Here is a 17,500-nt window from a genome sequence, read left to right on the forward strand (position 1 = left end):
ATACAGCCTACATTGATCTGGCCAAAGCCTTTGATAACATTCCCCACTCACTAAGCTTGGTATCAACCCCCATATCACTAGGTGGGAACAGAGACACAAACACAGGGGTAGATTGGCCATACTGCTGTCCACAGATCAATACAATGTGGGCACCTATATAGTGATATGGCTGTAACAATACCTGGCATCTGCACATCTGTACAGAGGACAGACAGAAAGTAGATAGCCAACAGGTTATGCATTAGGAGGAAAGTTTTGAAGGATGGCATGACATGTCTATAAAACATAGTAGTCTATAGTTAATATCAATATCCAATAGGAGACACATATAAACATACAGCTCAAACACCATAGGTTCATAGATTAGTACCAGGCGAATTACCCTTGTGGGCCATTTTAAGCCTAGCCAATTGCCCAACATGAGAATCAAACCTTGCACCTTGTGTCTGTAAGGTAAATATCTGAACCATTATGCCAATCCCCCACCCTAAAATGTACAGCTCTTGCAGGTCCTGAACCCAGGATACCACAGTCAGTGCAGTTAACCACTAAGCCATCACAGCTATCAAGAACAAGATACTCAGTACTCTGAATCCAGCTTTGCATGCAGGAGTGTATGGTTCCAGTACTACAATCTGCAATCTACTCTTACTTAAAAAAGCACTGTTAAAAGTACTAACATAATGATACAATATGTGTTAAACTATTTCTGTCAGCCAGTGCACTGTAGCTGGTGTAACATGCAAGTGTGACTGCATATAACCTGAGATACTACCCATGTATGAAACAAATCCAAAGAGAAAAGATTGTGGTACTACCCATGTATACCCAGGTGTCCCATACAGTATACTCACACCCCTTGCAACTGTAATTACAGTACATAGAAGCATGTTATGTACAGGAAATTAAATACACTTATTAAAGATGTCATTACCCTGCTATTTTATCAGACTGGAATGCTATCACTGGTTACCAGGGCTAAGATTTGTTTAGCAGGTGTAAGCATTGCTTAAATGTAAATGCTAAGCAGATTTGTGCACTGGTAATGAAGCCTACACTGTGTAAGTGCCTTTACGTTTAACCGTATGTTAGCACCTCTTACCATTGAGCAAACCCATGCAAACATGCTCAAAGCTGCTCAAAACTGCCTTAACCACTCTGTATCCAACAGTCCTTGTTCTGCCTAACAACAAAATAAACAGCCACAGGACTTGAACCCAGGATCCTGCACATCATAGTCTATAAAATTTACCCGCAAGCCAGCTCAGCTGTACTGCTTGAAGATGTTTTCTCTAACATACCCTTCTTTACAGGCAGTTTACAATAAGGAAAAGACAAGTGGGCAATTAGGAAGGATTGGTATCTATAAATATATATATCTGAATAGAAACATAAATAGAGAGAGAGTAATATATTTAGGGAGATCCATATATGTGTACAACAATATATAGCAATATTACCAATAAATACTGAGGTGTCCAGTGTTTTTTAAAGTAGTCTTTGGTAGATAATTTAAATTGTTTGAGGTGAGTAAGGTTCCTTATTTCTAGTGGGAGTTTGTTCCATGCAATAGAGGGATGATAGTTATATAGATTACAGCCTGCCTTGGAATTGGGTTTTTGAACCTTTAACAGATCTTGGGTTGCACTTCGGAGATGTCTGGTAGGGCAATAGTTAGAGATGAGAGGTGCTAGAGCAGGGCAGAAGGATGGCTGATATAGAATGGAGTGAATGATTTGCAGCTGAGATTGAAGAAGCAGGTGAGGTAGTTCTAGCCTGTTTAGGTATTTTAGGGAGAGACAGTTAATGGGATGTTTTCCATATCCATGTTACCTTTGATTATGAGTATGACACATGTTTGCCTTGTAAAGCTAAGAAACCTATAGAGGGAATGTTCCTACTAAAGTACTGTTGCAGATGTGTGTTGAACTGCATGTGATGTCTTGAATTAATAACATTCAACTGTACAGTGTTCTGCTGGACAATAAGCACATTTGTGACCAATATCTGTAATCACATACACATATACCTGTGTTATGTCAGCCAAACCATTGGCAGGCCTGTGAGCAATGACATTGTAACATAATAGGCTACATATGACTGTTGGACATCTTCCAGGTTACTACAGTGATGTCAAACCCTACTTTGCAATCAAAGTACTAATGTATGTGCAGCTATATTAATAAAGTATCAATACTGATGTCCCCTTTGACACCCATTTATGTGTGCCATTGTCTAGACGTACTGTTGTAACAGGTTGAAATGTATGACTGAGTGGCAAGACTGTAACTACAGTGTGCCATACTAATATACAACAGAAATGTATACTGGGTATCCCCTGAGCACATGTATGTATGCTTATGTTCAAATGGAAGGCACAATACTAAATCACATGTGTTTCAAGCATTCAGATACATAGGTTGTGCATGTTGCACATATGTGTAATATCAATGTCAGTACATACAACAGACATAAATGTGTACAGCTACTGGTTGTTGCAGTGCCCTGACACTGATATGGGTACTAGAGTAGGCATGATATTCAGCTATTAATCAGAGAAGTGTCCACCTGTGTTATGACCCTCTGTCCATGCCTACCACTACCAGCTATATCCACAGTTATATACAATGGATATCACAAGTGTACACACCCCTGTTAGAATGCCAGGTATGTGTGCTGTATGACAATCAGACCACAGAAGATCATTTCTTTATGTTTCTCATCTTTATGTGACCCCTAACCTGTACAATTCCATTGAAATACAATCAAAGGTGTTTCTAGGAAGGTGACCAACTATTGCCAAGTGAAGATATGCCATGATGTTAGAGACCAGAACAAGAATGATGAATGTTGTAACCATCTCAAGAGGTGCATACCCAACATATCATTTTAAGGGTGTGCACACTTATTCAACTGGCTAATTGTATTGAGTATTATTTCCATATATTTTCACAGACCTGATTGTTATGTTTTCAATTGAATTGTACAGGCTATAGGTCATACTACAGGTGGGAATTGTTATGAAATGAGTTATTGTGGTGTCATGTTCCAATTGCGCAAATACCAAACAGTGTATCAGGAGTGTGTACCCTTTAAATCCACTGTAGCTATATGGACACAGAGTACCTGACCTGTATATCCAGCCTCCACCAAGGTAGAGTAATCCCCTTTGGTGGATAGCAGCAATACACAAACCACATAATAGGTTGCTACTTTGGCTGTACAGGGACACATAGGTGCAGGCAACAGCTTTGAAGCAAGTCCACCTATATCTGAGCAAGCATGTAAGTTCACCGGTGATGTCCTGTAAGCCTGCCTATGATTATGAATTGGACATATCCACACTGCCAAGGACAATTGCAATCATGTCTCCACATATGTTGTAAGTCTCAGATGAAACAACACAATTCACCCTGTACTGGGGGTAAAGAACACCTCATACACACATGCCTTGGATATAGGCAACCTACATCACACAGGTTAGGTGGGAACATTTCCACCCTGTTCACCCCAGTTGTACAGGGAAATATGCACACCAACCACACTCCTCCCCTCAGCAATGGTGAGCATGTACATAATGCCTAGTGATGGCAACAACAGCATATCTCCATGGGGCATAATAACATCAATGTCTGCTCCTACATGACCTCAGGCATGTGCTCAGAGCTCCATCGCACACCACAGTCAAACACAGACCTGCCACCATCCCCACACCATCCACATGGAAGATGCCCACTGTCAACCCTCTACACAGAAATGAATGGAGGTTAGAGGATTATGCAATCAAGTGTCCAACATTGGGGGGAATAAGATAGCTCAGGGACAGGCGTGTAATGCAAGCTGCTATAGCCATGATAGCTTGGAGGGTTTTGGTGTAGTGTGGACTATATGCAAGTAATATTCACTGTTGATGTGCATTTTGTCAACCGTATGAGGTCCTGCAACCTTTTTCCTGTTTATGTCTTCCAGGTAACATGCAGAGTGCTCGCCTACCAGCATTCTCTGTTGGGGAAACAGGCAGCATCACCAAATATGTGATTTGACATTATGCCCTGTTATTTGGACGGAGATCAGAAGATGTGTGGGAGAGGACTGTCCTGTGAAACAGTGTGGTCCACAGGGTAAATGATGCTGGCCTGCACAGCAGAACTTATGAGCATGTGCAGCATTGGGCCACTGACTTCAAATGCCATGCCCGTCAATGGGCTGCTGCTGTAGCAAGGGACCAGCTAGCCACAGGCGGGGGCCCAGCCATCCAGCCCCCACTGACACCCACCAAGGAGCTCCTCACCACACTTGAGCAACATAATGAACACACAAGCCATGATACTGAGGGAAGCATTGTGGAGGTGGGCTGCACACACACACTGGATGAGGAGCATGCAGTTAAGGATCCGGTGGGGATTAGTACACTAATGTGTCAGACATACATGCATCTGTATTGTATCTACATGCATGTGTGAGGTCCAATTGCAGTTGTGGATGGGGTTTTCTAATGCACAGAGGTGCACATCTATGGTGAGTACAGGGCATTGTGTATTATTGCGGTTAGTACTGTAGATGTACAGACATGCTGCATCCATCCTGTATCAAGGCCACATGTGTGTCTGTTGACAATAACTCCATCTCACAACTACCTAGGACCCTCTGGTCTGCATATGGGACAGCAGTCTGAAGCTGATGAGTATGACATTGTTCTGTTGTTGCCTGGCTATAACCCAGGCATGTGAAGCACACACAATTTACCATGCACACAACCATCAGTAATAGCTATATTGCTTTATGTAATAGCTATATAGCTTGTTGTGCATGTTCACTTGTGCTGGGGTTAACTGTACTGCATCACAGCGGTCACCACTGGGGCCTATCTGACATGAATTCAACATTCTTGTAGCATACCTCACAACTTGTCAGTGCCAAGATGTCTGAACAGAGGCCAGCATATTGTACTAGACAAACAGCCTAAGGTAGGATCATACGTGGCACATTACTGGTATAAAGTGGATATGAATTGTGTACACACCCCTCTTAAGATGCAAGATATTCCTGTTACATACTAATTAGGACCACAATATGACAGACCACACCTCTTCCAGCCTTTAATGTGACCCATAACAGGTACAGTTCACTTGTAAAACCAAGCATCTGAACTCATGTATTGCATCTACAAGGCTGGCCACCTGTGACGGCAGCAGACATCCTGTCAGCAGGATGTTTCAGTCAGGTATGATACCTCATGCTGCCATGTGTGTCACTTCACTCACTGTGGCCTATTTGGCTATAATATCATATACATAGGCATTGTTATGGCACACAGACCACTTCCAACCATGTATAGGTTTCAAACATATGGATATTCCAGACACATCTGTACAGAGGACTGTACAATGGTCTAACCTGCTGCATGTGAGGCAGATGCTGTTACCACACTATATAAAGTAATGGCAGTGGGAGTTGATCACCAGCCATGTATGGTATACACATCAAAATTTAATAAGCCACACAAGATATGATCCTTACACACACCCAAACAGTTGCCACTATTAGGATTAGAATACCTGCCTATCTAGGTATTCCTAATATAGTTCTACGCAATTAAGAGATGCACTACAGAACTTATACATTTCCAACTCTTCCAAAGGTACTTCTAAGGTGGATGATATCAACAGGTCTACTAAACTGGAGTGAAGGGAAGTGTAAAGGGTAGTACACAGGTCAAAAATGGCATGAACCAGACAGTACATGATTCATGCACACACACATATGCACACACACTTGCCAGTATTGGAATTAGAACTTCTGCCTATCTAGGTAATTCTATCATAATGCTACGCAGTTATGAGACGTGCCACAGAGCTTATACGTTTTCAACTCTTCCAAAGGTACTTCTAAGGTGGATGTCATCAACAGGTCTACTAAACTGGAGTAAAGGGTAGTACACAGGTGAAAAATGGTATGAGCCAGACAGTACATGCTTTACACACACTTGCCAGTATTGGGATTAGAACTTGTGCCTATCTATGTATGTTTACTGTAGTGTTACACAGTTACCACATGCACTACAGGGCTTACTGAGTTTTCACATGGCCAAAGCTGCTGATAACTGCACAGCTGTGATAAAGTATTACAGATGGCAGACAGTCTGCCTTCTGTTCCACCCATACATCATGCTAGTTCTTTCTGTCTTGCACTTCAACTAGCATTAGGGCTTGGCACTTCACCAGGTTATTGTATCAAGAAGTGCGGCACACCTGTGAGCCATCAGCAGTACTTGTTCATCACATATCTCACCCCAGTACTTACTAGATATGTCCACCACTCCTGACATGTTTGAAGGGTGGTTATCTGTGCTTTCACCCATTACCCTGGTGCACTTGTCCATTCTGGTGCACTGTTGCAACTGCCACATGTAGACAGACAACCCTCCCCTCTAAACTCCAAACACTCAGACCTGTGAGGGTTACCTATATATTACCCAATGTGGACATATGCACTTTCCAGCATGGACTAGACTAGCAGGTCAAGAGGATAAGATCAGCACCTGCACCACACCATGTGGAACACGTAGCTCACCATGACACCCACTTTGACAGCCATGACATACAGTGAAAAGCCACACACCCACCTTCTCAGATGCACTCAGTGAAAATCTACCCAAACAGCACAGACCAGCAAGGCAGACACTCACTCAGACACTGCAACATAGCACATGCCAAGGGACACATATTTAACCTACACAGTGTGCCCCCAACCTAAGCCCCTAAGACTAACTACCTTGCACAATACAGTGATCATTGGTAACTCAATGCTGAGGCACACACATCCCACTCACTAAGTTGAATATGGAGCAGGTAACAGCCAAATATCAATCACATGCCAGCATCTAACACATGACACGTTATGTGGTCCATGCAGGTGTGACAGTAGCCCTGGGCAGTGTACCGGTGTCACCCAGAATGATGCTGCGGTACTATCAACACATGGTTGACTGCAACATTTTCTTACATGTTATGTGTCATTCTCAGGGGATCCAGAACATCTCTGCTTGGGATGGCATGATTGACAGAACCCAATGATTTGCCATGGATGTCCTACATCTGTCACTGCTGGGTTTCCAGGTAATGGCTTAGTGTCTTGCCACCCCTATGGTGCCTTATTAGGCAGTGTTCCTAATGTTATCACCACCATAACAGCTACACATGTATGCAATCTGAGGGTCATGCTGCACAACAGTGGACATCTAACTGTCAGGATGCAGTCACTCATAGCCGTCGTTGGAATGGAGGACGCATGTCTACTGTACTGGAGGGGTGGTTCACAGCAGCAGACAACAGACCTGCAGTATCAGGCTATGATGCATTCCACAGCTGTCAGCCCCCAAACATGGACCACACCACACTTCCACAGATGGTGTCTCCATATTCATTATGGATAGGAACACCTCCAGACTAGTATCCCATCATAATGCATTGGAGATACTTCTGGTACAACTGCTTTGGGGTAACAGTGCAATCCAGGCCATAGCCTTCTATGGGTCCATATCTATGTCCCTAGACTGTCAATGCACATTCCTCAACACCCTGCCATCTCTGATGGTCCAACGCAACACTGACATGGTACGAGTCTTCAACTACCCCTCCATCACCTGGGGAATGTAGCCAAGTGCCAGTACAGTCACCCAACACTTCTAGGATTATTCATTTCCATTGCCCTAGACCAGCTCATACTGACCCCTGGTAGAGGATGCAACAACCTAGACCTGTGTTGACTACTTAAATATGAGACCGTTGCTCATCTCCTGATGTCAATCCCTGCATGGTGAGATTCACACAGGCTGTAATCAACATGGAACTCAACATGTCAGCCACACCCCCCACAAAGATAGCCACCTGGCAAAACCTCTCCAAAGCTGACTTTGCAGCCATGTAAACAGGGATGGATGTCTTCACTGGACCCATGGGAATGAGAAGTATCTGCATGACCGTGGAATCATGCACATTGGTACTGCATAAACAGGTACATGAATGCATGGTACTAGTCAGAGCCAACAGAACCCAGACGCTGTCCTCCAAACACTGCGAGACAATGTGATGGTCCCCTGCCATTACTAAAGTGTACATCAGAAGGAGGACACTGTTGCAGGGAAAGGTGGTGTCCCATGACTGTTGAACTCCCTTATTAGCCTCAAACACAACTTTGGATCCCTCATGGAATCCCCGACAGGCATCTATGGGAGCAGAGATGCAGCAGACACTGATGGCAGTCACAACAGCCTTTGATAGTTACATCAACAACCTCCACAGCATTAAACACAAGTGCTGTGAGTTGTTGCACAAAGCTAATACCTATCCTGAGACAACAGATATTGGGAACAGTCTTGGCAACACATTCAGTGTCAGCTTTACCCCTCTCTCCCCCCACAAATGAAGTGCTGAGTGAATGTGTTCTCACATGCTGTATCCCATTTCCATTCCAGGCATCTGTGTGTCACCAGGATAAGGCTCTGCAGCAAGACCACAGGGTATGGCAGTGTGGTGGCACATCCACCATGTCATAGGCAGGCTACAGTATGTGCATGGTAACATAGTGATTGCATATGACTCACAGATTATAGGGCTGAGGGTTGTACATAGGTATACATTGATGTACAACTTCTGTTGTAGAATGGAGAATGGCATATGTTCTGGTTTGGACACACCTCTGATTGCTAATAACCACAGCCACAGGGAGTATTCCTCAACCAAACACACTGGGATTACTACACACACACACACACACACACACACACACACACACACACACACACACACACACACACACACACACACACACACACACACATACACACACTTGCCAGTACTGAGATCCATAGGTTCATTGCTTCATAGGTGTGTGGTAGGTGAATGGGCCTGAAGGCTCTACAAAGCTAGCCCAAGGGAATACCTTGGCATCAGGCCACATGACAATAGTTCCCAATATGGCTCAGAAGTATAGTCACTGGAGTGGTCCCCAGGGTTGGGTATTGTATTCCCCATCCACTCATCCAGATTTCTATTGTGGGTGGCCAGTGATGTGCACTGCTTCCCATGTATGTGATCTATATTCCATAACATGGGCAATGTCTGGATTGTGCTTATGTCCCACATGCATGTTCTTTGACATGTGGAAGTGTGCTTGAGGTCTCTGGGGCATGTTGTGCAGACAGATTGGTATCTTCTGATGTAGCATTCCTGACCTCATTTGGTGAGACCTGGCTATATAACTGAGGTAGTGATTGCACCTACATTGACAGGATGATATGGGTATTCGGTGGAGTTAGTGGTGCCTGTCCATACAGGGCATGTGTATAAGGCATGGTATTCCCTTTGTGGGGTATGTTTGCAGACTCTACAGTTGTTGCAGGCATCCAGTGGGGAACATGGCAAAAGGGCCACTGTACTCATTGATTGGGCTACTGAGGTGATGGAACAGGATGCCATGTCCTTTTACTTGCTGGATAACACACACTCAGTCAGGATATGTAACACATTAAAGTACTTTCTGATGTCAGTGGCAGTGTTGTGGTCAACAGGCATGAAGTCCACTGCTATCACACCATGGGTACTATCTGTGAGGCAATATGCAGGGGAACTACCAATATAGTGGTTGTTGCCTAGCCAAGTGTGTTTGTGTATGATATGTGGGTGGAGAGTGGTCTCTGAGTATTAGAAGGGTTGCCTATATTGTTCACTAATCCATACTGCCATGTAGTCATTGCACATGGCACTAGACATTTAGGGCTGTGGATTGTCTACACCAACCTCTATGGTGTTTGACAACTGCTGGCCTTGTAATGTGGATATTGTGATATATACTAGGTTCTCATCATAATAATTTTGCAAAACCCACCACACAATGGATCCTGTTATTACAGGATCACACCGACCCTCACCCATGATACTGATGACAGACACACACTTGCCAGTTCTGAGTTTCAAACACCAACCTAACTATGCATTGCTACTACAGTGTACTGCATTTATTGCACGTGCCACCAAGCTTATAGGGTGGATGTTGTCCCACGGTACTTCTAAGGTGAAGAACATCACCAGCCCTTGTAAATACTGGCATTGTGTGATGTAATGGGTGAGAGATTCCAAAAAATGTTTTACCCTACACACACATTTGCCAGGGGTGAGGCTCAATCCTCTACCTAATTATCTTTTCAGACCATTAGGGTTACTCATTTACCACATGCACCACTGACCTTATATGGTTTAGTCTTGCCAACAGGTACTTCTAAGGTGGATGATATCTGCAGTACTGCTAAAGTCAGGCACTGAGATGTGTACTGGGTGTAAATGGGGCCAAAATCTTTGAGGTACAGACATGCATATGTACACACACAAGCACTTGCCAGGGATGAGATTTAAACCCCTATCAATGCAATTATTGCTACTACATTGTTCTGCATTTATAGCATATGCCATGGAGCTTACATGTTGGAGAATTCTGCAAAGATATCTTTGAAGGTGAGTGACATCAGCAGCAGTGCTAAAGGAGCGATAAGGGAAGTGTTGTAAGTGTGAATGACCACAAAATCAGGTCTCTACAAAGATACACACACTCTCTCATACAAACACTCACATTTACACAGTTACCAAGATTGGAACTCCTACATAACTAGTTTGCTGCACTATAGTATTGCACAGTTATTGCAAGTGCCACAGAGCTTATATGTAGGAGAGCTGTCGAAAGGTATCTTTGAAGGTGAGTGACATCAACAGCTCTGCTAAAGGAAGGGTAAGGGAAGTGTTGTAAGTGTGAATGACCACAAAATCAGGTCTTTAGAAGGATACACACACTCTTTCACAGAAACACTCACATTTACACAGTTGCCAGGATCAAGACTGAACTCCTACCTAACTAGTTTACTACACTATAGTATTGCAGAGTTATTACACGCCCCACAGAGGTTATATGCTGGAAAGCTGTCCAATGGTATCTTTGAAGGTGAGTGACATCAGCAGCAGTGCTGAAGGAAGGGTAAGGGAGGTTTAGTTAGTGTGAATGGCCTCAACCACATTCATCTAGAAACACACACACACAACTTTACATTTGACAAGACTTAGATTACAACTGCTACATGGAAACCTATTTGTACTGTAGTGTTACACAGTTATCACAAGCACCACTGACACTATATGGCCTGAGGGCTAACCAAAGGTATTTTTACAGTGAATTACATCAGCACATCATGTGATATAGGCCAATGGGATGTGTAGTAGGTGGGACAGGCCTCATAATGGGATTCTCTCTGTCGCTGTCTGTCTTTCTCTTTCCCACGTCTCTGTGTGTGTATGTTTGACATATTATATTATGTTGTCCTTAAATATGTGTGTGTATTCCTATCCAATGTGTGTGTGTGAAGTATCAATAGTGTACAATTTGGTGTGTGTGCACAGACAGCTGTGAATGACCAATATCTGTAGTTCACTATGTTATGAGGCATGGGCTTAATTTCTCTAAGTGTAGGAGCATGCCCAGTATGACCTTTTATATTGAGTGTGTACATCCATTCCAGGGAGGGTTGGACTCCAGGATTTTGTGTGCTACAGCTACACCTAGCAAACTGTTTCTGCAGGATATCTGTAGATAGGTTGCCAATATGGAGACACAATGGGCTTAACATACAGGGGATACTGTAACTATTACTGTCTGTTTTGCTTCTGTAACATGTTTGGTTGTAGCATAGATATTCTGTCATATGTACTGTTTTACTGTGATGTGTCATGTTATCAACTATTGACAGTTATCATTCTTTACTCACAGTTATTTACTGGGATATACAAGATGAATGAAGCTGAGACCAATATTCTGAGGCATATAGACTGCACATTCTGGCACACACCTGCCATTGTGGAGGGGTAGCTACAGACAATAGAATGCTGGTTCCGTGTAAATGGTGCAGCACCTTGTTAGTATGCTGGCTGGGTTTCCCTCCTTGTGCTTTTCTCAACTTGACAGAATGACCATATCCTGCTGGAGCCATACCTGTCAGCTGTACAGATACACCTAGGTTATACAGAGGCAGGACTCATGTATCTGGTCAGTTTACCTTCACACTGTGGTTTACAAGTGGTTTTATGGCTATTCATTCATGGGTTTGCAGTTGGGAGTAGTATGGATGGGCATTAGAGTTTCAGACTTCACACACTTCATGACATTCATGCTTCTACACCAGCCCTCTGTTATTCTCTCCCCCACCAAACATTATATAAGCAATATCTCAGAGGTATCCCTTAAGTTGGGCCTTTATCCCAGTAGTATTTATGGCCTGATCCACAGTCCTTGCAGTAGGAAATGGGGAGGCATGCTACTAGCATTTGTCAACATGGCCTTGCATGTGTTTTCTGTTTACTGTATTAGGTTGTTAGTTGGGACCCCCTGACATTCTGTACATTGGCAGAATGGGTGAGGCATGGGCCTTTCCAGAGGACTGTAGGCCATTTGAGAGTGCTGCAGGCCATCTGTTACTGCATTTCTACATGGGATTGTGGGGGAGGGTGCACACCTGCAGACTTTAACATTTGAAATGACTATACTGGTATTTCAGTTACTTTGTTGGCCTTCATTTCATATTGTATTGTGACCTATCATGCAAACAGGAGGCATATCAGTAAAGTACACATGTTAGATCTGAATGGCATATATTTCAGTTTCAGACCTCTTACCCTTCAGAACTAGAATGCAACTGCCAGACCTGTTGTGGTATGTCTGAGTAGGTCTCGTGGGGGGCTGTTCACCATTGCCATCATTTGGAGGCCTTAGCCCAGCATTTCTTCATGGTCACCTACACCTGTCCTGCTGGGTGAGGCTGGTGGTGGATATGTGACCCTCACTGACATCCATGTGTGTGACCTATTGACACACACAGTTCTTTGGGCCATCACATGTACTGCAGTGGGTATTGTCACCTTGTGTAGTGCTGTCTAGTATGTTGACACCAGTATTTGTTATGGATTTCCTGCTGTCCCATATAGCTGTCTCCTTCTATCCCATTCAGCCACCCAATTCCCTTGCATGCTTGCATCCATATCATACATACAAGTATGAGAACATACTACTCCATTAAGTAATGGATAGGGAGAGTGACTTACCTTGTTGCTGGGTCAGTATTGAGGAGAGTGCTGGAGGGCTGACTATGCTGGATGCACATAGTACACTCCCTGTACATGGTAAAGTTCATGTAGTGCAATGGTTGGCATCCCTTTTACTAGATGTGTGAGTTGGAGAGAGGTATCAGTCCCTGGGTCCCTACAGTGTCAGTGTGTGTACTATGCGTTGCCTCTTTGCCAAGGCCTGGGCATACTGTGCATGCCTCCTTCTGCCTACAGGGGCAGGCTCAGGATGTTCCTCCTCCAAGTCCCTCTGTGCCTGTGCTGCCTTTGGCAATGGTGGGGGGCTGTGTGGCCCTGCCTCGTGCTGTTCGTTATGCAGCTGTTTCCATAGGATCATATTGTGAAGCATGGCACATACTATGAACATTTGTGTACATGTAGCTGGAGAGTACTGCAAGGCTCCACCGGATATGTCATGGCAGTAGAACCGTGACTTGAGCATTCCAAACACACACTCTACAATGAACCTGGTTTGTCCATGTGCCTCATTATGGTGTTCTTGTTCAGGTGTGTGTGCATTTCTGATGGGTGTCATCAGCCACGGCTCCAGTGCATAGCCAGTATCCCGCACTAGATAGCCATATAGGATGTCCCCCCTGGCAAATGCCTGATACAGCTGTGAGCAATGCCAGATGTGGGAGTCGTGATATCTTCCAGGGCTGCCAGCACGCACATTCATGATAATGGCCTGGGCATCACACATGACCTGGCAGTTGATGAAGGGGAAGCTCTTGCAGTTTATGTAGACCCTGCCTCACTCACCGGGTGGTGCTTTGATGTGGATGTGCATGCAATCTATAGCACCAACTACCTCAGGGTATTCTGCTATACGGTGGAAGAGATGCATATGTGTGATCAGCGGCTCACGGGCGGTGGGGAAATATATGTGCTCATTTGCATGTTGTGTCATGGCATCCAGGAACTGGTGGAATATCCTGGATGCTGATGCCTGTGAGACCCCCATAATATCCCCAGTTGGTCTTTGGAAGGTACCTGTGGCTAGTATTCTTAAGCCTAGACATACCTTGGTATCCATTGGGATGGGTTCTCCGCTATTTGTTCTGTGTGTAAGGCGTGGCCGGCACAGCTCAACAATTTGCTGTAGTATGCCCTTGTCCACCCTATAACGTTCTACTATCTCCAGCTCATGTAGGCCCTGGTAGGTTACCCTGGGTCTGTACACTCTTTTCCTCCTCCTCACTGTGGATTGGTTGTCAGCATTCTCCTCCTCACCACCCTCAGGCTCTAGCACATATTGATGGAGTAAAGCAGCAGCAGCCTCTAATATTTTTAGTTAGTTTTGCCAGTTACAAATCCCCCATTTGTGTACACCGGTGGTGTAAAGTTTGTGGGAAAACCCAGTCTGTAGGGTGTTTGCATAGTTTATATTAGTGTGCTGGGCTGCTGCATGTGCAATTGGCTGATTCTGATACATTCCACCTGCCAGCTATGCTAGTTCTCCTTGATTACCTTCCTGGTGTTGTTTCCCCTTCCCATTTCCTCCCTATTTAAACCCTGAGTTATGCCGCGCATACCAAGTGCTGAAATGTAAACAGTGCTGCCATTTCCTCTTTTTTTTTTTCTTTCTTTTTTTTGTTTAAATCCTGGTGCGTGACACGCACACCTATTTAATCTATATATACAGTGCTCTGGCACATCTGACACACCCCTTCCTTAGCTGTGCTTAACTAAGGGCAAACATGGGCCACAGAGCTTCAATGCGCTTACAGCAAGCATGACACACCTCCTTATGAAGTCATTCAGCTCTTACGCTTGCACTGTTGTATTGCTGAACCTACACGGTTAGGTACAAGCTGATACTTTGAGGAAATCTGTGATTCAGTATAACTCCCCACATTTGCATACCCCAGTATGTAAGTCATTAGTTACTGCACTTAAACAGACCCTTTCTCCTTGACAACCAGTGCTCCCTGGTATTGTTTGCATTCTGCGTGCCATTGACTATAATGGCAAAATGCAGAATTATCTTAAAATTGACTTTTCTCATTTTTTTTTTATTTTCGGCAAAATCCCGTTTGTGTGCAGCTGCCCTATGCTTAAACGGCCGTGATCGACCCCCCAAAAAAAGTTTAATTTAAAAAAAAAAAAAAAAAAACTGTTATTGATGCCAATGGGCTTATATTTGGTCATTGGCATGTGTGTTTGACTGCAATACATGCTTTCCATGAGCTGTTCTGCCTCCGTTTGCTCAGATGCAGAAATGTATTTAGTTACTAACTGAATACATTTCTGCTCTGACACTGTTCCTGCATGGAGTCTGGCCAGCTTCGTGGATTGCAAAATCACCTGATTTGCATGTTTTTTACCAGCAAATGCGGTGATTTGCATTCTGCATGGCTTTCCATGCAGGAACACCGTAGGGCTGCTTGTGCATGTGAAAATGGCACTTTTCTCAATCACTTGGTGGCCATTTTCCATGCAGGAGCGCCTACACTGTTCCTGCATGGAAATCAGCTGTTTGTGAATCCTGGGGACTGTTTCCTAAATACAAGTGGAAATGTTCCAAAATAACAGTTAAAGATAATAGAGCCCCACTTTCTAAACCCCTGTCAGTGCCATCCAGAGACACCTCTATTAGAAATCCAAGTAACATTTTTTTATCAGCTGCTAAGGTTAGTGAAGAAAACAACCCTCTGTATCTACTCAACCCAACAGACAAAACTTCCATTTTTTGTTTGCCTTATCATGAATGTGTGTTACTTTCTGTCAGGATTTACATGTGACTCATGAATGTCCACTCATGACATTCATATCAGTGAGGATCTTGTCCTAATATTTGTTCTGCTAACTGCGGTTATCACCATTGTATGTAGAAGGACATTATAAGGGGCAGCCTTAGCAATTGTGTTGTTCAGTTTGGACCATTTTGGTGGGGCCCCAAGCTGACCACACCACTTACCAGCACACCCCCAGTTCCAACCATTGTCTACCCTTTGGCCTTCTGGAGTTAAGATATTTCAAATTAGGTATCAGGAATACCCACTATTACTGTATATTAAAAACAAAATAACATCTTAATTTAGTTTTTTATATTTTGCTAAAAAGCACAACATTTGGGGTTGTGGGTTGGCATATTGGTTAAGGTGTTTACCTCACAGACACAAGGTACATGGTTCAACTCTTGCCTTTGAGAAAAAATGGCTAGGCTTAAAGTGGCCCACATGGGCAGCTAACCTTGTACTTACCTCTGAACCTAAGCAGACCACACTGCCCTGAAGTAAGCTTAACTGAATCATGAAACCTGGTAAAATCTTCTGACTTATCACAGTCCCCAGCTCTCATCTCCATGACCAATATGCTAGGATACCTGTTCTTCAAGGCAATTGAGAGAGTGGGGGATAGGTTTACTGGTTGTGAGGAGTTGCGAGGCCAAAAGGAACACAAAAATTTTCTAAACTCAAGTTATAGATTCTGATATCATAGTATTCCTTTGTAGGGAGTTTTGAAGCCAAAAGAAACACATTAATTTTCTAAACTCAGTTATAGATTCTGATATCATAGTATTCCTTTCTTGATTCATGGGTTTCCTTTCACCTCTTGCACCTTTTCTGAACTAAGTGCCTTGCCCAGTTAATTCTCATACCCTAATGCAGTCATAAAAGCTGTTGAACTTTCTCAGAATGGATATTAATAATAATAATAATAATAATAATAATAAATCCTTTCAGGTCTCTCCTTAGAAATACCATTGCTCACACATTTATATAACACACTTGTAACTATTTCTGACTTTATTTTTATTTACTTAATTATTTACTAAGCCAGGTAAGTGAACAAAGGTTTGTAGACCATTTCCAGCCACAAGGAAAAGGTTAAAGACTACATGCAGAGGAACTTTTATGGAAGCCACTAACCAGCATGTTTTGGCACATGGGAAGAAATCAGAATGCATTCAGAAAACTTATATGGATCTAGGGAGAACATGGACAAATCATTCAGCTTTTTGCAAGACACCTCTCCAGCCCAATCATTTTCTACCTTTAAGTTTCTATTTGTCTGCCCCCTTTCCATTTTATATGTGACTCTAAAACTATGATATAATTGCAGTACCTTTATGATTCAGATTCTTTTTGTTATTTCCAATTGGAATAATTTTTCCATCCACTTCTGCCTCCATTAACTCAATATACATACCTTGTGTTTCATTTCTCTTGGATTATTTTGCTCCTATCTGCATTTACAGCAAGTGCTACATCATTAAATTGCGGAGCTACATGTCCCATTGTCGACATTACAAGGCCATATTCCAAACATTGTAGAGTTTGTTGTAGGCAATCCTCAGCCATAAATGTGCACAGCCATGTGCAATTACCATGTGA

This window comes from Protopterus annectens, chromosome 1.part2 (genome assembly GCF_019279795.1).
Source record: "Protopterus annectens isolate FY-2018-M chromosome 1.part2, PAN1.0, whole genome shotgun sequence".
NCBI lineage: Eukaryota > Metazoa > Chordata > Ceratodontiformes > Protopteridae > Protopterus > Protopterus annectens.